Source organism: Cupressus sempervirens, chromosome 7 (genome assembly GCF_028749045.1).
Source record: "Cupressus sempervirens isolate cs-2001-9-10 chromosome 7, ASM2874904v1, whole genome shotgun sequence".
NCBI classification, from domain to species: Eukaryota; Viridiplantae; Streptophyta; class Pinopsida; order Cupressales; family Cupressaceae; genus Cupressus; species Cupressus sempervirens.
In genome coordinates, this window is record NC_143124.1 from 300,662,195 (window position 1) to 300,685,140 (window position 22,946).

The 22,946-nt window shown below is 34.7% G+C and overlaps 1 long non-coding RNA gene across 1 annotated transcript; it reads right to left on the minus strand.

Annotated features, from left to right (window-relative positions):
* Nucleotides 1–3,221: 3,221 nt before the first annotated feature.
* Nucleotides 3,222–4,928, minus strand: LOC149546607 (uncharacterized). The gene is made up of 2 exons (XR_016354360.1): nucleotides 4,731–4,928; nucleotides 3,222–3,775 (listed from the first exon to the last, which is right to left on the minus strand). It is a non-coding gene; the product is annotated as an uncharacterized LOC149546607 (long non-coding RNA).
* Between the last annotated feature and the right edge of the window lie 18,018 nt (nucleotides 4,929–22,946).

Consider the following 22,946-nt stretch of genomic DNA (forward strand, 5'->3'; position numbering starts at 1 on the left):
CAAACATGTGCCCAATTGAAGGTTATTCAAGTTCATGAGCTAAAGATGTTTCCTTGATCCAAATAAGTCATAGCTTGCATTAGTGTAAAATATAATGTCAACATTTCTATTTTCATTCTATCGATTGTAAAAATCTTAGATTTTCTCCTGATACAACTTTTTTAGTATGAAGTCAAGCATCATGATAGAACTACCTTTTATGTCCATTTAAATTCAAATTCTTACCAATTCTACTCTCATGTTTCTCTATACATTACAAATTATAAATTAGGTTATGGTGGTATACATTAAACAAATGTAACCTAGACTCATCTTCTGGAGTAGGTATTAATCCATCCATATTGAAAAGTTGAAAGCTATGCAACATATACATAAAACTAGCGACACAACCTTTACAAGAATTTGAATTTGTTGATCATTCAAATATCACTATACTTTTGAAAATATTTCCCACAATGATAGTTGACTATGGAGAATTAGAATGTGATCAATATTTTGTACCCTTTGTATGTACACTTTATGTTAACTGTTGCATGCTCCATCTTTCTAGCAGAATACTTTGAAATGTTATTATACAAAATTGTCTGGCATGTCTAGCTGATCTAGCTCACGAGAAAGTTGAGGTTGTTTAAGATGTTATATCCCTGATCTTTCTTGGACTTCTCTCTAGAAGGCTGCATAAGAGTGATGACTTTAATTTTATATAGGGGTACGCAAATTATCGAAGCACTTATTATACAGTTGGATGTTCAGAAGAAGTTGCATGAACAACTCAAGGTATGATCTCTTTTAATGGGACACATAGCACAAGTATATATTATAATTGAGCTTGTGATCTTGAAACCTTTTTGCACTATTAATTTACAATTACAGATGGAAAAGTTGCTATAGGAAATCCAAGAAAAATTAAGTGGCTACTGAAGGGCAAGATCCCCTCTACTCGTGATTGTGAGATCCCATCAGTTCAACTTTCAATTGATCCAATTTCTAATGTTTCAAATAATTTGGATCTTTTAGCTTGACATCTAGAGATGACATCAAAAGCTTATAGTAATGAGAAATTTACATCTCATTGTTCAGTCAAGAAATAGTTAACTGCAGACAACACAAAGTAAGCAATGAGGAAATTTTCAATATTAAAAACTCTACTAGAGATTCCTAAGAAATGAAATCCATGAAAAAAAATCAATTAGCATACATTATTACATATGTAATGGATTACATGAAGTGCTGATTTGAAATCACTAATGAAGACAATCAGAAGTCTGAAGTAGTCATATTTACAATTTGAAATCCTATATGTTTTCAATCTTGACAAATAAATGTAGGCAATTTCTTTTAATGGTTACAGTGATGCATTGGAATTGATTTCATTAGTACTGATTAGTGTAAGTTCATTGATTGTGGATTGCTCTGACCACAAAAGTGATCTCAATGTATGCAAATACAAGAATTTGGAAACTCTTCAAAGTTGTACACAATAATCTCAATTTAAAAACATTTAAAGAAGATTCACAATCTTTGGCATTTGGGAAATTGGTTACAGCCTAGAAGTGTTGACCATATCATTATTTAAAATTGAAACATTAAGCACAGATAGTCTAAAGTGGACATCGTGAATCTAGTATTAGGTTTTGTTCAAAGCCATAACACAAAGAGAAGAAAAGGAAAACTGATCGGGAAAAACCAAGATGATCAAGGCATGCACTAGCTACAAAAATGCAACCACTTCATTTGTTTATAAGGCTTGAACATATGTTGCAACTGCTGGTTGAAGCTGCAAAAAATTTCCTTGAGGGAGAACTCCATGCCTATTCCTCTATGGAGTACAATTCGATGCTTGAGGGAAAAATAGTTTTTTATGCTATGAAAGAGTGATTGTGGATACTCCCAACAAATATAACAAAAAATCTACAATTAGGCATATAAATAAGTAGAACATGTATTGTATCATATTGCAACTTTTAATTAACAAAAATATTTATTACACCATGTCACAACTTTCAATAATGAGTAAACAAAATTGTTTCATAATTTGAATTAAAATTTATGAGTTTAGATTTGATTGTATAGAAGTAATTTTGGTCTTTATAATATAGTTTTCGAGTTCATATATCTTTATAAAGTTTTCCAGCATAGATCACTTATCAACAACAAACATGAGGGTGGAGCAAACAACAAGGCTCCCATCTTTGTTTATAGCATTAGATACCTCCACAAGTTGATCACAATTAATTGTATTGCCTTGGTATTGGAAAGGAAGCCCTCATATTTGTAAATGGACCAAGTTCAACCCATTTTTGTGTATTGACTATTACTCTTCAATCAGGGCATGTACATCTTCTCTCGAAGTGATGTTTACCCTTATATAGGCATTTTAGTAAATAACTACATCTTCCCATAAATTCATCAACATATTCTCTCTATAGCACTTTTCTTACATATAAATTCAATTCATCCAAAATATTTGTCTTCATTTATTTGTTATTATCTACATTTTCATGTGTCCTCTCTTCCATTTGATTTTTTTTAACCAAATCTTCTCTTTCATTCAAAACTTCTTTGCTCACAACCTTATATCATCTATCTACAAGAGTGATTGTATTGGATCAAATTGAGGGCTCTTTTGTTATGTGGCTTTACAACATATTCTTACACCTCCTACTTCATCTCATCAAGTTTCAAATATATATGCCATGACTAGGAAAATTTGGGATTCACTTAGTCAGTAGAGTAAGCAAACTAAAATTTAGTCCAATGCGTATTTCATTTCTTTTCCTTCAATCAGGGCACTTTGCTGCCTCTTCAAAACTAATTTCTTCATGATAATATAGCTTACATATTGCCTTCACCACACAAACAAAATTTATCATAGAAGATACACAATTGAAGTCCCATGGGCAAATAACTTTCTAGAAATTGCAACCTACAGATATTAAGATGTTTCACAGACCTCAACCAAAGAGCCAAACAGACGTGGCAGATTTAAAGGTAGGCTCTTACGATCGTGACATTTTTTTATTCTTTGCATCGATCATATCATGCATGAATGTGACTGATAGGTAGAGATCAAACAAATAAAAAAAGAAATGTATAAATTATTAAGACTGCATATAGACAAACTAATGAAAAAAGATCTAGCAAAAGAAGACATAATTAGGAATCTGACACAACAACTGATTTGGGAGATAACTATCATACCAACAATGAAATGCTATGAGTAAAGATGAAACAAGGAACATGTGCAATATTATTAACAGAGCACCCATACAAAAATCAAACCATTTTCCCAAATAGATGGTAGAGAATCGACACTCATCAGTAATGTATCATGGTTCTTAAAGCCAAATGAGAAAAAACATAGATTCCAACATTTCCCATTTGTATGCATAAGGTACCAATCCCATCCCCAGACCTCTATAATCCACAAGAAACAACCTGCCTTTTCTCATAAAATAGAAGCTCTCAGAATGTACATACATAATAACCCCTAGCAAAGGCTTTTGAGTGTTGATACCATGTGATGGAGATTGGCTACCAAATGATTCTAAACTGCCTTTGAAGATCAGATATGTCACTTTGTTGCTTAAATTCATCCAAATCAACAAATTATGTGACCTTGTGCCTTGCACTGAACCCTTCAATTTAATTTTGATTTGTATTCCCATGTGTGTTAAATCTGCAACTCTAATAAAGTCCCCCTCAAGAAGCCCACAGGTACTCGAGCTGGGGGTTTCAAGCTGAACACCATCTGGTACCATAGCACTTTTATCATCTGAATAATGTAATTCACAAAGATAATCATTAGATCTTGGGTAAAGGAATACCACTACATAGCCTTCTATTAAAAAACAAACAAGAAACTAACTCTCCTCACCTATATACTAAAAAAATCAAAACAGTGGGTATTCCGGGTTTGAGAAAAAGAGAGTAGGTTGAATCTTCCATCGTGAGGTAGTATTAATCCTAAGATGAAGACTTAGAAAATTTTGTACCTGTGTGCCTCTTGCTCTTTCCAACCCAAAATGGTTGCAATTATTTGAAGGAACAGAGGTATTGACTCTTGACTTTGAAAAAACCAATTGGATTTCTGAAATTATTAGAGAAAAAAGGTCTTCAAAACTAAGGTTATAATGGCTACACAAGAGGTGATCAGGTGTGAGAAGCCGAAGGGCAGAGAAATACACGGTATGAATGCCTCTTTATGGGAATTTAGGAGAGGCATGTTCCCCTCTGTGGCTCGGACAATTGACATATTTTTGGATTAGTTACAAAACAAAATTTGTTCCAGTGAAATCATCCTACAATTAAAAGAGCCTTCAGATGCGCTTTCTCAAATTTTAGAATCAGGGGTTTCGACGAAGAATCATAAATATTTTAAGCCTGACCAAGAATTATTTGGGGAAATAAAAGTTGAGATCAAATCACTTTCAAAACAAAAACCCCCAATTTTTTTCTAGAATAGAGGAACTAAGCACATGATTTATATGGTTATTGAGAAATGCTAAGAACACACAGCGATATCCCCCATTGGAGAGATCTCTAACAAACCTGTCCGGAAAAAAGAAATATTTTCTTTGAACCGGAGGAAAATAATTTGCAACAGGAAAAGGAAAATGAGGAACGAGCAAGAATGGAAGATGAAAATAAGAGCGTAAAATACCTCTGTTGCTTAGAGAAATCCTCAAACACACAATGTCATATTAAGTGAGAATAAGCCCTACAAATACCTCAGTGCAAGGGGGTCAGTTAATTCCCATGGTAAATGCTAGTCCACCATAGTAGTATAGAGAGATAGCAGGTTGCACGTCATTGCTATCGGAAGTCGGGCATGACAGCATGAGGCCATAGTAGGTTTGTGGCCAATGTTGTGCACAAGAAGCAGCGTGGTGGGAAAAAAATAGCCACAGATACATGATGGCGACCATATCGTGGGATCGAGGAGTGTGTTAGCCCTTATTTTCAATAGGCCTTTTTATCTAATTTGTGTTATTAAAAGTTTCTAAACTATTGAGCAATTTGAATTAATGATAGTATGTTTTCATCCCCTAGTGAAACCCTTATTTTGAAATTTGTTATCTATACCAAGCATCTAGGTTTTTTCTAAGATTTTTCATGAAAATGCATTACTCTAGAAAAAACCTTGTTTTTAGGCTTGCGCCCTTCAAAGTTTAAATCTTCAAATACCTCAAAAAGTGGTGTTTTATGTTATATCTTTCATATTTTGATAAAGGCTCTTATGTTTTAAATATGCAACCATGCGACTACAATTAGTCGCACATTTGAGGCTCCTAATCAAACTGCAACAATGAAGGGTGTGACTCAGCGAAGTCAGGGTTTCCATTTGATCACTAAGTCATAGCGGGTTGGCAGTTTAGTTTCTCTTTGATTGCGACTAAGCGAGGTAGTTAAGATGGTCTTGATCTCGTGGTTTCCTTAGAAAAGTGTTTTATCAAAATATGGCAGTGACTAGGAGATTACTTTGATCGCATGGTCGGGCACTTGGTTGATAAATGTTTGTGGTTAACTGCAACTATGTGATAAGGCTTAAGGGCTTGCATATAGTTTTTGATCATGGGTTTGCTTGAGGTTTGGTCTAACCATGGGTTTGAATTGCGAAGTGGAAATTGTTGTGGATCACAGGGTCATTGGATTTAGATTGAAACCATGGGTCAAGGTGGCAAAGGTGTGACATGTAGCCACGTGGATTGAACTTGGTAGCCTGGAAGTTCAGTGTCAAGGTGACGAGGCATAAAGATAGTTTTTGATTGATCAAAGGCTAATGGTGTGGATGGCAAGCTGAAATATTTCAAGACCGTCAGATTAAAGATCATCCAAGGGTTGTCTCTTTTTCATTATATAAATTTGGAGGCGTTTTAATTATGGGGATATAACTACAGTATGACACGTGGTGATGGCCCACTTTCAAAAGGATTGCTATTGTTCACATGGTCACAAGGTAGGCTAAAGAGTTAAGTAAGATGTTATGGTCGTTGGGTCATGAGGAAGAAATGTTAAGTGTAAAATGACTGTTGGAAGCCCCATTATGATTTTAAAAATTATGTCCTGCCAAAAGGTGCATTAAAGAATTAAAAGGCTGGTTGTACAAGTCATTGCTCTGCACTTTTACAAATTTTGAGATTTCCCATGCATGTTGACATTAAGAGACATAAATTCTTCCTTGTCATTTTCTCTCCATTAAAAGGTTGATGTAATAAATTCCTCAGTTATAATATTTTGCATAAGTCAGAGATAAGAATTTGAGTGCCAAGAATTTGCAAAAATTTTCAAAGTTTTCAAAGCCAGTATTGACAAATATTATTCCAAAATCTTTAGTTGTAGAGATTATGGCACAAGAGGAAGGAAAGATGATAGCTTAGGTTGATATGGAAGAATCTTCACAGGCCACAAAGCAGGCAAAGCCACAATTGGCAACTTGATATGTAAAAGAGTGGATGTATTTTCTCCTGAGATCCTCACATGCTCAAACTTTGAATGCCCATGTCTTCAGAGATGTATACTCCTTATGCAAGGATGCTATTGTTCCTGAGACCAATGGGAATGAGTTATTCTAGTATTTTTATCAAAATAGGTATGCAAAGTCTCTAATCTATAACCCATGGATCAAAAACATGGCAAAATTAATAATGCCAGAGGTGATAGCTGATGTTGATTTGGTGAAAGCACTAATTAAGTCTTATAATCTTACAACTAAGGCCTTTCATAGAAAAGATATGACTGTCCTATGCAAATTGGATAGGGAGACCTTCGCTAAAGTTTTTGATCTAGGAGGGCCTCTCACGAAGAAAATTGAGAAAGAAAAAATGAATGAGACCTTCAAAAATTCCAAGAGTTTCTACATTAGAACTGTCATGAGAAGGCACATTCCCAAATCAAAGAAAGAGAAAGGGTAGTTTCCTAAGAAGGTAGGGGAACTAATGCCATTAGAATTCTTCTACAAATATTTTAGATATACCATTTTCGGGATTGAAAAGGTATTTGGAGTTAATGGCACCATGAATGCCCTAGGTTATGTGTATATCATGCCATTGGATATCTAGGATCCAAATCATAATGTCTGTTATAATTTTGTGGAATACATCATTGATAGGATGTATGATGAAATTGAGGCAGCTCAGAAGGGAGATATGGGAAACTTCAAGTTTTTCCATTATTCATTACTAATGCACATCATTCTTTTCAAGAACATAGGGCACATCAATCCAGATTTTATCGAGGCTACTGAGAAGAATGGAGAAACCCTACATGTGCAATTATGGACTTGCTTTTGGTAAAGGTTTTATCCCTATGATAGTATTATTGCTTTCTATAGTGGTTTTATATTTCCAATCATGAATATTTTAATGGATATAAATGAAAGAGTACCTAAGGGGGTAAGAATGTTAATTAGACCATATGCCCACCCAAATGAGGATAAGATACTTAGCCATGATTGGGCTAGTTTGTTTTTATTTGAAAAAATTCAATCATAAGAGTATTTGGTCGTCCTCAACCTACCCATGTATTACCTAGGCATGTCCCTGAAAGACTAGGCTAGTTAGAATTCTTCTAGCAATTACTAATTCTGAATAGAGAGTATCTAGAACCTAATGTCATGAAAGGCTCTTCTGTAGCCAGAAACACAAAGATAGGTGATTTTTTGATAGGAAAGGATGTCATAGAAGAAATAGATCAGTGTTTAGCTGAATTCAAACTTCCCTCTACCCCAGCTAGGACCTATGATCCAAATGATCTAGTGAGGACTGCTCTTAAACAAATGAGGAAGTACACTCTTCCTAGTAGAAAATCAATTTGGGAAGAAGATTGCATTATGAATTGGCTGCAAATAGAGGTATGTAGGGAGAGGACTCAGAATTGGAGTAAGATTATGAAGATTCAAGAAGCCATGAAGGTAGTAGACCCATCATTCAAAGGTTTCCACCATGATGTGCCATACCTCGATAGGTACAATAAGTGTTTGGATAATTTTGATGAACTAATGACTCAATGTACCTGCAAAATTTAGAGATAGAGAAAATACCCCACCTCCTCAGCAGGGGGATGTTATAACTATAGAGGTTGAGGATGATCAACCAGAGAGCTCTTCATGGGATAAAGGAAAAAAGAAACAAAAGATGATGCATATCCCTGATAAGGTTAGAGGAAAGGCAGTGCAAATTATGCCTCAGGGATCAAAATTCTTTGATACAATTAGACACAATTTTCTAATCAAATAGGCAGGTGAGCATGAAAATATCCCCAACATGATTGAATTGCAAATTCAAATGTTGGATGAAAGAATAATTCAAGTGGAAGAGTTCACTAAGGATGACCAATTTGTAAATTTTGATGAATTTAAGTCATTCCTTTCTAAAGTGAAATAGAATGAACTTGCTCTACAGTTGCAAGTTGGAGATTCACCTGAGAAAATTATAAAATTAGTGCAAAGGTTGTAGGAATATGATCCCAATAGTGAGAATATCATAGTTAAGGAGGCAAGAGCATTAGTAAGAAGAAGTGGAATGTTGCTCTTTCCTAGTTGGGAACTTAGTTCCTCTTTCATGTTGGATTAGATTAGGAAACAAGAAAGATCAACCTCTTTTGAAGAGACTAATATCACTAGTGAGCTACAAGTTTTTGGGTTTAACATTGATAGTAAAAAAATGGCAATATGGAGCATGGTTCCATATCATAATAAACCAACCCTCATGGAAATAAAGGAGTCCCCCTAGGGAAATGTAACTTTTTGGAATGTTTCCACTATATCTAGTGACCAAATTCACAATTTGGTGAATAAAACATCATTAATGGGGAAGAGCAAAATGATACATTGTAAGAGAAATTGTACACAACCTATAGCATATCCATTGATGCTAGGAAAAAATATGAAGAATAGTTGAAGAGGACTTATGTCCTGGAAAAGAAAATTGTTGACATGGAAGAAGAAATAAGGAGCTTAAAGGTTGTAACTAGACCTGTTACTAAGGTAAAGGATAGTGAAACTAAGACTAAAGTTGAGATTGCAGTTGTGGGGGAGCCCCAACATATGGATATTGATGATTGGGATTGTGCTAAGGAGGTGGAAATAAAGACAATGCAAAATTTCCTTATGCACAAAATTGGTGCCTTACAGATTCTTTCACAAATTTTGCATAGTAGTTACATTAGCCTGCAAGGAGCTAAATATAAGTGCTCAGAGGCATTAGACCTTTTATCCCCTCTATTCACAACGTGGGGGCCCTATGCTCAATTTTTTGATAATTTGGTCCCTCTACTACCCCAGAAAAAGGATTTACCCAAGCTAGTAATCATTAACACCAAAAAATGATAAATCAGGTAAGGGAGCTGCATGGTTTTTTCATAGGAAAGTTGCAATTGATCCAAGGAAAAATAAAGTTGATTTTTGTGGGGATACCAAATTTCATTCCTAATATTATAGATAGTAATGGAGATCTTAAGGAATGGTAGGAATGGTCTTCTTCATTTGAAGATATTTTGAGACATCTAAGATTTTTGGCATATTGTAATAATGAAATAGATATAAGTGTTGTATATGATTTTATTAATTTTCTTTTTAGGATAGAATCATATATGAGTAAAGTCTCAAGAGAAGTAAAAGCTATCACTAGTTCTTAATGGAATAAATGTGTAGAGGAATTAAATGCAGTTAGGGATGCTACTTGGCCAGAAATAGAATCAAATATGGTCATATGGGAATTAATAGCATACATCAAGGCTCTACCATTCCAAGAGGATGATTAGACAGAGACAACTATGAGGCTTCTACGAGAAGACAGAAGGAGATGGAAGAGGACAAAATAGTTAAAGCAAAAGTCTCTTGCCATAAATGACATCTTCTTTTTGCACCCACCTTCTTGTCGACTTTCCAACTGCAAAAGAATGTATTAATGTAATATTTTAAAGTTTTTGCCTTTTTTCTTTTGTCTGGATAGTTTTTGACACCTGCCCTCCCATCTAAAGCTTGTTGCAATCCTCTATATAAGGATTCCTAGGATGAGGAGTGGTGGTCGGTGGTCTAGAGAATTTTCATGTTTTATGCCTTTTACAGTTCGTTCAATTTTTTTAATTATATGAATGTAATCAATTTTGTATACTTCAGAATACAATGAATATCAAGTATTAGTTGTCTATTTCTTAGTTATACTTTGAGTTTTATCAGTATTGTATTCATTTTTCAAAGGGAAATCAATACAAAAAAATAAAATCTTGCATATATGTATCTTTGAGTTTTGTCTCCTTCTTTATATAGATGTGATCTTGAGATTGAAATGAACAAGTTTCTTTCAGTTTAATTCAATTTGAATGAATTGTATATCTCTTACTGATTGTTGTTAGTTCAAAGAATTAAGTAATTGCTTTATGTAAGTGATAGGGTTTAGATTTTATGAGAAGGATATGATAAGAATGAAATTCAGAGCTCACTATAGACAGATTTAGTTAAAAAGTTGATTAAATAGGTCTGAGCTACTGATTTTGACTATATATAACAATAGATAAGACATTTGTCACTAATTTTTAAGTTGCAAATTGATGATTCATATAGTTTCTAAACACACAAATTATAAACAATTAATTTACCATTTTATGTAATGAAGAGTTAAATTTTTTTGTCATTACTTATTTGCAATATCTTCTCAGTTATAGTTAGCTATTGTGATGGGAAGTTTTTGATGAATCATAGAAGAACATTGACCACATTCTACTATAGGGGATTGTCTTGAAGAGAAGAATATCATAGTAGTAGTCATATCAATCCCTGGGGTTTTCCCACCTTGGCCCTACAGAGCCTAAAGTGAAGAGAGTCATAGTGATTCTGTTGAAGTTGGTCTAGAGCTAGGATAAACCTAGTTGAGTATAGGTTTTAGCTATTCTTTAGGCTTGGTCTTTGTCTTATGCACCCTAGTATTAGGTTTAAAGCAACCTAGTATGTTCCTTACTAGTAAGAACTCCAAAACATTGTTCTAAAGCTAGGCAATGGAGAAAGGGATTTTGACTTGGACGGGATGATTCTCGATCAGGAATCCTGTAGTAAATAGCTTAATCAGCTAATTACTAACAAAACATAACCCATAATTGCATACTACTAACTATTCTACCATACTTATATGCTAACTAATTAACAATCTCCTAACTTTCTATCTACTCACAAATTTAATCACCTTATTATATATCACTACTACAAATGAGTTTCACCCTACACTAGCCTACATGCTCACCCACCCTAAGTGGGATTCCCTATACATTGGGCAACATCCAAAGGATGCATGCGATCCCAAGGAACATTAGACATAGAAGCTAATAGGAGGATACACATGTGTAGAGTAAATGAGGGTGTGAGGACCACCCATCCCAAATGCTTCTGCATAGGGCGTAGCCCTCCACATGCCTTCCATCATGCCTATGGCTAAATAGACGAAGAAATGCACCGGATGTGAACATTTTCTTTGATTTATTAATTAATTTAAAAGTCACAAAACTATGGTTTTATGAATTTTTAATTAATTAATAAATCAAAGAAAATATCATATCTAGTGTAAATATTCTACTAGATAGATGTCACCTTTTGAAAATGGTCATACAGTCCTTTTCATTTAAGTAACAATGGAGATGATGGGTGCTCAAAAAATATGAAGAGTCTAGGACTTAGTATTCTTCCCTACTCCAAGTCAACACCAAAAAGAATATACGCGTTGGAAGTTGGAGGCACAACAATCAAGCCATGTGGGATCCAACACATGGGTGAAAGGGAAATGTGAGGATTTTATGTGTGATGGGGTGGAGAAAATTTACATTTAAAAAAAACTTATTTAAATTGTTTTCCTTAACTTGTTAATTCCCTCCTTACTCCCTTCTAACTCTTACCCTAATCACCAATAGCATAGGTCTGGGTAGGTGGCGATTACATGGCATGAGTCACGGTGTGGGGGGTGGCGAGTTACCAGTGGATACAGGGCAATTTATACACACCTGTATTAAGTGTTAAATTTAGTCTAAAGGACTAATATTTTCATTGAAAATAGGTGCATATAATTTGCACTATAGATAGTGTCTAGCGAGTTTAGGTTCATGGAGAATGAGGACTATTCCCATCATTGTCCCTTGTCTCTTGTTCCAAGTATGATAGGATAAGGGAAGTGGTCATAGAAGAAGGGACCACTTCCCCTTTTTTTGAATGTGACTTATTTACACAAGTGCTAGTCATGGATATTTTTATAAATTAGCCTCCTCTTGAACTTGGGTAGTGTTATGCCCATTGTATTGCTAATTTATTGTTTTTCTATTTAAAAGATCCTAAGAAATATTCCTCTTAAATATTTTATTAGGTTGTATTAGAAGTCTGACTATGAGTTATTTTTCTCCACTCTCATACAAAATCCATAGAGTTGGAGATCTACTTATAGGTTTTCTTATTGGGCATACTTTATTCCTTTGTGTTATGATGTCTATATAGTTTTATCTTCTCTACTTAACTATAGTGATATGAATCTTGTTTTTTTAGTAGTTTGATGTTAGTTCTAATATTCCAATGTATATGTCTAGGATTATGAACCTGTTTAAAATCACTTAAACAATAGATTTAACACATGAAATATATTTGAAACAAGGTCAATATGAAACTAGAAGATCAATTAGTCCTAATGGAACTTGAGATGAAATTTCCTATTGAACCAATACATAATGAAATTTTTTCATATGAACAATCGTTTTTGAAAGATACTTTCTTATATTGATTTGTAAATCTAGAATGGATAAGATCCTACATTTTCATATTCATTTTGAATACTAAACAAAAGAATTTTTATGGGAAAGAAGCGCTTATGCATTCAACCATAACTATCTTCAATTTCGTTACATCTAATACATGCAATTGAATCTTACAACACAAATGCATATGGTAATATCTAAAATCTCTTCATTTTCTTCATGAAACCATTCTTCACACAAATATACATAATATGAAGATCTTCTTTTTAAAGGACAACAATGGACATTTTGTCTTTACAAATACATCAAACCAAAGACATGAAGGAGATTTCATCCTTTCAACCACATTACACAAAGGCATAACCCTTTTTCTTTATCAATACAAGAGATTAACCCTAGCTTCTTCTTGGATCCAAGAGCACAAAACCTGCAAAATATTCAAATCAAAAACCATGGAGGTTCTCCTCCCAACCATAGGCATCCAAAGAGACCACCCCCGAGCTAGGGGAAAAATGCTCAAACTGAGTATCACATACAATCCTGCAAATGCATATACATTACATTACAACACTTGAACAATCTCATCCCAAGGTATATTTCACAGTGGTTCACAAATGGACCCATGAACATAGGGTGAAGGTTTTTTTTTCAAGGAGGAGACTTGCCATATCAAACAATATCTTCAATAAGAAATTTCCATGCCCTTTTATGGATTTCACAATCACCCTCCTCTTCACAATAAATTCCCAAACACACTACCATCAACTATAGATTTTTTAGAGCTCATACTCCATAAACTTCCTCTCTCTACCATGCTTCCCTTATCACCCCCAAAGCAAGATATGAATTATTATGCATACAATGGAGCCCATACTCCAAGGTTCCCAACTATATTGTCAAGCCCAACCAAGCCCTTCACCCTAGACTTCTCTTCCCTTCCCAAAGGGTGAGTGAAGTCCTCACACCCATGAACAACACTTATGTCAAGAACAAAGAAAAAAAGAGGAAAGAAACACATGAAATTTGATACTCCATGCACACAAAAACATAAATCAACATGATATAAAATGACACAATACATTTTCTTGCAATGTAATTCTCATTCCCTACATGTTTCACGAATGCAACACCAATATCTAACAAAATAAAGAAAGAAAACAAACTACATGGACAAGAATCACCAACCTTGATCCTTTGCAAAATAGAAATGAAAAGTTGTAGAAGAGCTCCCTCCAAGTTCCCAAAAACCTCAGAGTCTCTAAAGTTAGAGAGTGGGTAGACACCCCACTAGTTTGCCCAAGTCCACTAAAAAATCTCTTCTACTATCACATTTGGAAAAAAACATAAAGCCAGTATATCTTACAACCTTGTCCCTACCAAAATTGCTATTTTGACTAAGTGGAAAAGTGGGGATAAACTCATGGGACAACTCAAATTTTAATTGGTTAGAGAATGCATTGGTTAAGGGTTCTTGTAAGCTAGCTAGGCACTAAAATGGTTAAATTTAGGCCCCTAACTTGTTATGCTATCATATGGGTGGCTTATTTTCACAAAAATGGCACTTTAGGACCACATTTTGACCCTCTAAAATCCTTGCCAAGTTTGAAATCGAAATTCACGTGATGGTGATCCATCCTACCCTTCTCCCAAGCGGGTTTACATAGTCTTTTCTAAATGGAAATTAGTTTAAGGTTAAGTGGGCCCATTCCCAAAACCCTAGGTGACATGTCATCAATACATAAACAATTACAAGTATCAAGTGACACAAAAACACATTATACATTACATTGACATGTCCTTAATGTATTCATGAATTTAAATTTACTATACATATGTAAACTCACATTTGTAAAATAAACACATCACAATGAGGCTTTGAATCTTCCAGAGATTCACCTTGGCTATGTCATGTTCACATGGGTTTATGCCTTGATTCCCCCATTAAATCCATGGTTAAATTTCCTACACACTAAACTCGAGCATCAGTAGTCCAAGAAAAACATATGAGTAACATATAAATAAGTGTAGTAAATCATTATCACATCCAACATTAGGTTTGCATATTCCATCATTTCCAAATACTTTTCCTACTAAAAATATCACATGTTATACTAAAATAGTAAAGTATCATAACATCAACATTTTCCCACTAAACATAACCAATTATTATTTCAAAAATTTCTACAATTCAATTTCTATAAAGTCAAATGTAATAATTGAGAATATGAAGTTCAATCATTAAATATATCAATTTGGTCCTAATGGGAAACATAAGTATAGGCTATCAAAATGTAAATATTGAAATAACATAACCATATAGTCTCAAAATGTAAATATATCATCTCTATTATGGTGGGTCGAGTGAGGCCTCACAATCTAAATCTTGTGAAGATGAAAATACACCATCACACAAAAGTTACAAGAGATATAGGACATCAACCTATTGATTGAACTTCCATCTACCTCCAATGAGGGAAATAATTATCCTATATCCCTTACCAACAACACATACTAGAATGAAAAACAAAGCAAGAGAGGTCCTTAAGAAAATAGAGAATAAATAATACAAAAAAGATATCACAATTGAAAACTTCCTTAATGAATCATAAATCATCAAAATCAATTACATTGCCATGCCAAGAATGGCATTGAAAAGAAGGGTCTTACTGCTAACAGATGTCCAACTAACATTTGGAAAATTGCATTTGCAAAGAAAGTTTCATCATTATGGTATGCAACCAAAAATACACAATTCATATTAGATGCCTATATTCCTGCATCTTACTTCTTCTCATACATGAAAAAGAAAGATACAACAATGAAATTAGTATTTCAAAAATTGTGCAAAAAAATTGTAGCAACCTATGATGACAAGACACAATTCGTATGGAAACTTGGAAATGCATTACTAAACTACCAACAAATTTATTTTTGTTAGGTTATTCTTGAGAAAATGTTGTGAACCTTCCTATAATTTTCCAAGACTTTGTCTCTCTGTAACACAAGGTAGTAGTTATAAATAGTGATGTTTTTTACCCAAGGTTCATGAGGTAGATACTACAAATCTTGAGTATTGGCTAGCATATATGTTATGTATGAAGACATATAGAAATATTTCTTCATGCTTAAAGCTCCTATGAGCTGGTTTTTCAGAGAGCTAGCAATCAATTCAACCTACTCTAAGAACTAAGACCTTTCAAAAGAATCTGAACATAAAAATACATCCATTCTTCAAAAGAAGACACATTCAGAGAACCACAAATTTGGTGCAGCAAGACCATGACATCATGAACCTGTGAGGTCATTTGACCTTTCTTGAGAATTTTAGGCAACCTAGAGCCACCTTTGTTAGGATTTTTAGTCCAGTTCTTTACAATGATATTTCTATAAACATTGGACTTTTCTAAGAATATAGCTAGTAATAAAGCAGGAGTTAAATTTGCAAATTCTTTCTCTTCAAGATGAAACAATTTGGACACAATTTCCCTAGAGATACTCAGAAATATACTTCTATCCTTCCTCGAATTATTTCCACTAGGCATTCTTGAACAAGTTCTAGACATGGGTATGCAAGTGGGAAGGTGGAGGCCATGAGAAAATTACTATCCAAGACTTTGGTGGAAAAGGGCTCTACAAGTTTCTCACACAATATTTTTGTTACCCCTCCTAGGTCAACTCCTAAAAGGTCTATGTCGGATACAATGGGTGACTTACTACATAGGCTGTGGGTATTCCCAAAAATGTGCAGAGTGGACTTTATGATTCAAAATTCCTTCTTGTTGCTTGAAAATTAAAGGATCAAAACATAATATTTCTACTAACAGGTTAATAGCCTTATTTTCACTAAGCTATGTTTTTCAAATTTTATAGTGAAAATATTTTTTGAAATAAAGTTGTGTTGCTAGGGTTCATGTTTTATTGCTTTCATTTTCAGACAATGGACCTAACATGGTATTTTCACCCCAGCCTATTATATTATTTCCCTAGTGTCATAAAATGTTGCCCTAGGATTGTGTTTTCATATTTCTCATGAAAATTTTCATAAAAATTCACAATCTAGCCCTTACCCTAGGTTTTATTTCTAAGTGGGAGATTGTTTGTAATTTGAATCATCTCTTACAATCTTATGATCAAAGGGGTTAGTGAGTGATCATAGGGCTAAAATCTGAGTCTCAAGATCCTAAGATATGTTGTGATCATAGTATTGCAAAAGTAAAGGATGAGATTCTTGATTTTATGATCTCTTTGTGTCGTGTCATCATAATTTCTAATGAAAGGGTTTTTAAACCATAATGTGCAATGTTATGACAAATAGGTGATCATGGGATTGTAGAGTTAGAAAAGAAGGATCATGACCATGTGATAAGTACCTTATCATAGGACTATAGAAGTGTGAAAATACAAGGAATAAGTTAAACAGTTTTGATCTTATGATAAAGGAATGATTGAGGCATCGTAATGGTCCTTGTGAAGTTTTTTGATGTTATGCTAAGGCCCTAGTCATAAGATCGTGGGAGAAGAATTTTAGGCTCACAATGCTACGGGAATTAATGATTATCAGATCGTAAGGTAAAAAATGACAAAACAAGGTGGCAGTTAAGTGTCAAAGAAATGACATGTGTTCTATCTTGATTGGTCAGAACTATAGCACATAAGAGGTGGATGCCACATCAATTTGGTGGGACCAAAATGTCTTTGCATAAGTTTTTTGGCAATATGACAGATCCCATTCTCTGATCTTATGACAAACAGTGTTTTGTAAGATCTCAAGGGCAGCGATAAAGAGTTAAGATGCTAGGACAGGAAGTATATCAGGAGATCGAAAAGGTGAAAGTTAATGTCGGTGATGATACAATGAAGAAAGGTAGTAGTTTCTCATAACATCGTAAGGGTGAGAAGGATGATTGCCAAAGTTACAAAATGATCCACTGCACTACGATCATAAGATTGTAAGGAAAAGGAAAGCAAAATAAGATGCTCTGCTAGTAAGTGTAACCCACCTCTTATAAGATCATAAAGGATTTAAAGGTAAGCTCTTACATCACAGTAACTAGTGTATCGTGAGATCATAAAATCTTTTCTCGAGGTTTAAAATAGTATGATAAAGATTTGATTTTAAAGGATTGTAAGATCATAGAGCATTTCTTCCCCACCTAAGATGTTATGAAGGTTTTGACTTCTAGGTCAATCATATGATCCTAAACCCTAGTTTTGACCTGAAAATATATTTTTCACATTTCTAAGCTAGAAATGACAAAGGACTTTCAACCAATGTGATTTGAGTAATATACAAAAAGTGTAACGTTGGATAGTAATGATGACGCTCCCCTAAGGTGATAGAAGAAACTAAGTTTAAGGCTCAAGCATGCTACAAATCAATGCAAAGGAACGTTGATGATGTGCATTCAACTATAAAGACATTCTGTTGATCAATTATAGTTTACCATTCACAAAGAAAATAAAATCCAAATAGTTGCAGAGTTTCCAATGCATACAAATTATTACTTTTAGTGCCTAAGTATAATTTTGCCCAGTGTTTTCTAGCATACAGTCAAAATGTTTGACAATGAAGTTGAAGATATTTAGGCAGCTTACATGGAAATTTCAAAGACCTCCACTTCTAAGGGAGGAAAAACAAGACAAAAGAAACCTAACAAGTTTGTTGAGGAGTGGATTAAGCTTTTCCTAGGATCATCAAATGCTAATGTTGTAGATGACCATGCTTTTGTGGACCCACATGCTCTTTGCAAAGATGATACATGCCCTAGAGTCATAGGTTCTGAGCTTTTCAAGTATTTCTATCATAACAAAGAGAAGAAGATCCCTGTGTGCAACCCATGGAAGAAGAACTTGGCAAAATTGATCTTCGTAAAGGTTTTCATTAATGTTGATTTGGTAAAAGCCCTAATCAAGTTGTACGATTTTGCCACCAAATCATTCCATAGGAGAGATGGAACTATTTTTTGTACACTTGACCATGCCTCATTCATTGAAGCATTTGGATTGGATGGTGCCATGGGCCAGCGTATGGACTTAGAGGATTTACATAGGAAGTTTGAGAGAAACACAAAAGCCTACATAGGAAAGTCTATGCTACAACATATTCCTAAGGACTTAAAGAGTGTGGGTGATTAACCTAAGAAGGTGGAGAAAATGATGCCTTTAGATAAATTTAAGAATTATTTTATAAAAATAGTATCTGGTGTCGACAAGGTGGTTGGCAAGGATGGGACAAATATGGTGTATGGAGCAGAATTTATCATAGCCAGGGATGTGCAAGACTCATACCATGGAGGGAAATATGATAATGTTGAGCGTATTTTGGAGGTGATGAAGGAAAATATTGCACTGGCTCAGAATGGAGAGATGAAAGATTTCAAATTTCATCATTATTCACTATTGATACAATTGGTCCTATACAAGAATGTAGGATACATAAGCCCTAATTTAATTTATCACACCTCTGATGCAAATGGAGAGACGCCAATTTAGCTATGGACATGGGTATGGGATAGTTCATATCACTTTTCTAATTTTGTATCTATTTTCAATAATTTTAGTACTATCATTATGAAAATGCTAGACCCAGGTTACTTTAGGGCACATGAGATCTTGAAGTTTCTTTTAAGACTAGCCCTTCTCCCTAAGAGAAAAATATTAGACCATAATTGGGGGATATCTTCCTATTTCCAACTTTTTCTCTTATGAGAGTATATGGTTGTCCCCAACCCCTACACATATTGCCAAAATTCTTCCCTCCCAGACTGACCATTATTGAATTTATGTGACAATTCTTTATGGTGAATAGGGAGTACCTAGGGCCTAAGGTTCATAAGGGCACATTTTTGTATAGATTTTTTAGGGTGGGGGATTTTTCAATTGGAAAAGAGGCCCTAGATCAAATTCATTCTTTCCTCCACCACTACAACATGTTAATAGGTACATACAGGATGTATGATCCTGATAATTAGATGAAGATCACTCTCAAAGAAATTAGGAACTATGTGTTGTCTAATACTAAGGAGCTACCTTGTGAAGATGTTATCCCTAATATTGTTATAGAGGGGGAGGTAGCTAACAAACTAACCAAACTTGATGCCAAACTTGATGATGTGTTGAGTGTAGAGAGGAAGATGAAGATGATAATTGGATGAAGATCACTCTCAAAGAAATTAGGAACTATGTGTTGTCTAATACTAAGGAGCTACCTCATGAAGATGTTATCCCTAATATGCTTGCAAAGGGGGAGGTAACTAACAAACTAGCCAAACTTGATGATGTGTTGAGAGTAGATAGGGGGATGAAGAGAGTGGATCCCAATTTCAAGGGATTTTATATGGATATTCCCTACCCTCATACGATTAGGAAGATGGTCACTGACCAGGCTGAAATTATGGCCCAAATGCTAGAGGAACCCTTAGGAGAAGAAGAGAGGGTATATCCTGATAGCCCTGAACCTGATGTGTCTCCAAAAATAGAAGAAGATGAGCCTGCTGAGGCATCATGGATCAGCAGGGGAAACAAGAGACAAAAGGTTGTCCATATCCCTGCAAAGCTTTAGCAGAGAACACTCCAAATCTTACCAAGAAAAATTTAGTACTTTGTTGACTTGAGACAAAGTTATATACAAGATCGGGTCATTGCAGTTGAGAACACATTCATTGACCTAGAACTAGATGCAGCAAGGTTGGATGATAGGATCATCCAAGCCCAATAGTTTATAGAGGATGATGAATTCATCTAGTCAACAAAGTTTTTAAAAAAATTATACAAGGTAAAACAAAGTGAGTTGGTACTGAAGATGAAACTAGGAGAATTAGATGAACAGAAGCTAGAACTACTTGAGAAATTGCAAGCCTATGATCCTGAGAGTGAAGTCATGACTCTAGAGGAGGCAAGAGACCTTGTGCAGAGGAGTGGGATGTTGTTGGTGCCTGGATGAGATTTGGAGCAAGCTTTTATGCTTGATTAGATTAGAAGACAGGAAAATGCCATCTCATATGAGGCATATGGTGCTGGTGGACTACAGAGAGTATCAGGATTCAACATTGACACCAAATCTCTAGTAGTATGGAGCATGGCTCTTTCATTAAACAAATCAAAGCTGATGGATGTGCAAAGCACAAAATAAGGTAACATGGTTGTATGGACTTTGCAAGGTACTTCAAGTATAGAGATCTCAAAGGCCATGAAACATTTTTCATTCATGAATGAGACCAAGGAGGAGATAGAAACAAGACTTGCCAATTCTGTGCATGATTACATTGATGTGAGGAAGCTTTATGAGGATGAGCCGTGGAGGAGATAGAAACAAGACTTGCCAATTCTGTGCATGATTACATTGATGTGAGGAAGCTTTATGAGGATGAGCTTAGGAAGAGCCATGTCTACAAGAAGTGGATTGAGGAGCTTGAGGCCAAGGTCCAAGTGTTAGAGGCTAAGGTTGCATCTCTCAAAGAGCAACTAGAAAATGCAGAGCAAGTGGCTATTGTAGAGAAGAATAGAGAATAGGACAATCAAGAACAACCATCCAAGGTCATAGTAGAGAGATCCACATAGACAGATGAGCTAGGGATAGGGGATGCAATAGAGCCTAGGAGGATGAGCATTGATGCTCCACCAACTCAACAAGGAGATGAGGTAAGGAAATTTGCCTTAGATGCATGATTGGCCATAGGGTTGAGATTCTAAATAGCACATCACAATAGGCCAATACATTGTATGTTTCTTTACAAGATGCTAAGCAATTTTGAAATGAAGCATTTTCATGGCTATCACCTACATTCAATCTATGGAGGCCATATACTCTGTTCTTAGAGAGGCTTATTATGTTGATGGCTAAAAAGCCAAATTTTCCTGATAAGATAATCATAGTGAAGGAAAGCCTAGAGACAATTAAGGAATTAATTAGTTTCTTCACTGGGAAATTACAAATAATACAAGAAAATATGAGTGTTATCTCAAGGAATTGAGCCCTACATACCACCAATATTGGATAGCAACAATATATTGAAAGAATGGCATGAGTGGTCTGATGCATTCAGTGCAATATTAACTCAAGTGACCACAATGACAATTTTTGAAGACAACAATGATGCCCCTTTCCATAATTTGATTGACTCCCTATTTAGAGATGAAATAGATTTGAATAAATTTTTAGTGGAGTCTAAAGCCATAAAATATGCCAAGAGGACAAAAGCCACCAAGGACCTAGAAGAGGTTAAAACCACAGAGTGGCCCACCAAGCGAGAGATCTATGTTTGGGAAGCGGTGGGAGAAATAAAGGCTCTTCCACCAAGAAGCAACTGAGAAATAATTGAGATAGGCAATGAGAGATTAAGGATAAGATTAGATACACTAAGAAATTCATCAGAAGGATAAAACTTTCATTCATAAATATGTCTATCAAATTTTGAAAATTTTGAGGAAACAGAGAGTAGAAGAAGACAAAGTGGATTAAAGATAAAGTTGGTGCAATAAAGTGCCACCTATTGACTTTTCAACTACCTTGTTGATTTTGGATCAAGCGCAGGAGAATGTTTTTTGAATGTCTTTTTGTACATTTCTTTCCTTTTTCTCTTCCATTGAGGTGATGACATGTGTCCTCCTCCCATCTATAGCTTGTTGCAATCCTTTATAAGGATTTCCAAGATGTAGAGTGGAGGTTGGAAATCTGTATATTTTTCAGTTTATGTTACTTTATAGTCCATCCAATCTTTTTTGATTGTATGAATGTGTTCAAGCTTGTGAATTTGAAGGAATAGTGAATATGAATGATCAAATTGCCAAGTTTTGAGTTATACTGTGAGTCTATATCAAGTGTTGCATGTATTTTGAAAGAAAAATAATACAAAAAGAAATTCTACATATCTGTGTATCTAAACTTTGTCTCCTTCCTTGCATATCTGTGATCTTGAGATTGAAATAAGCAATGTTCTTTCAGTTAAATACAATTTAGATAGATTGTATATCTCTTATTGATTGCTTTTAATTCAAAGAATTAAGTAATTTCTTTCAATAAGTGGTAAGGTTTTGGGTATTTAAGAGGGATATGATAAGAATGAGATTCAAAGTTCATTTTTGACAAATTTAATTGAAAATAAATTAAATATGTCTAAGACTGGTGGCATTGACTCTATATGACAATGGATAAGGCATTGATAAATTAATTTCAATTGCAAGTTGATGTTTTATACAGTTGCAAAATATACATGTTAATC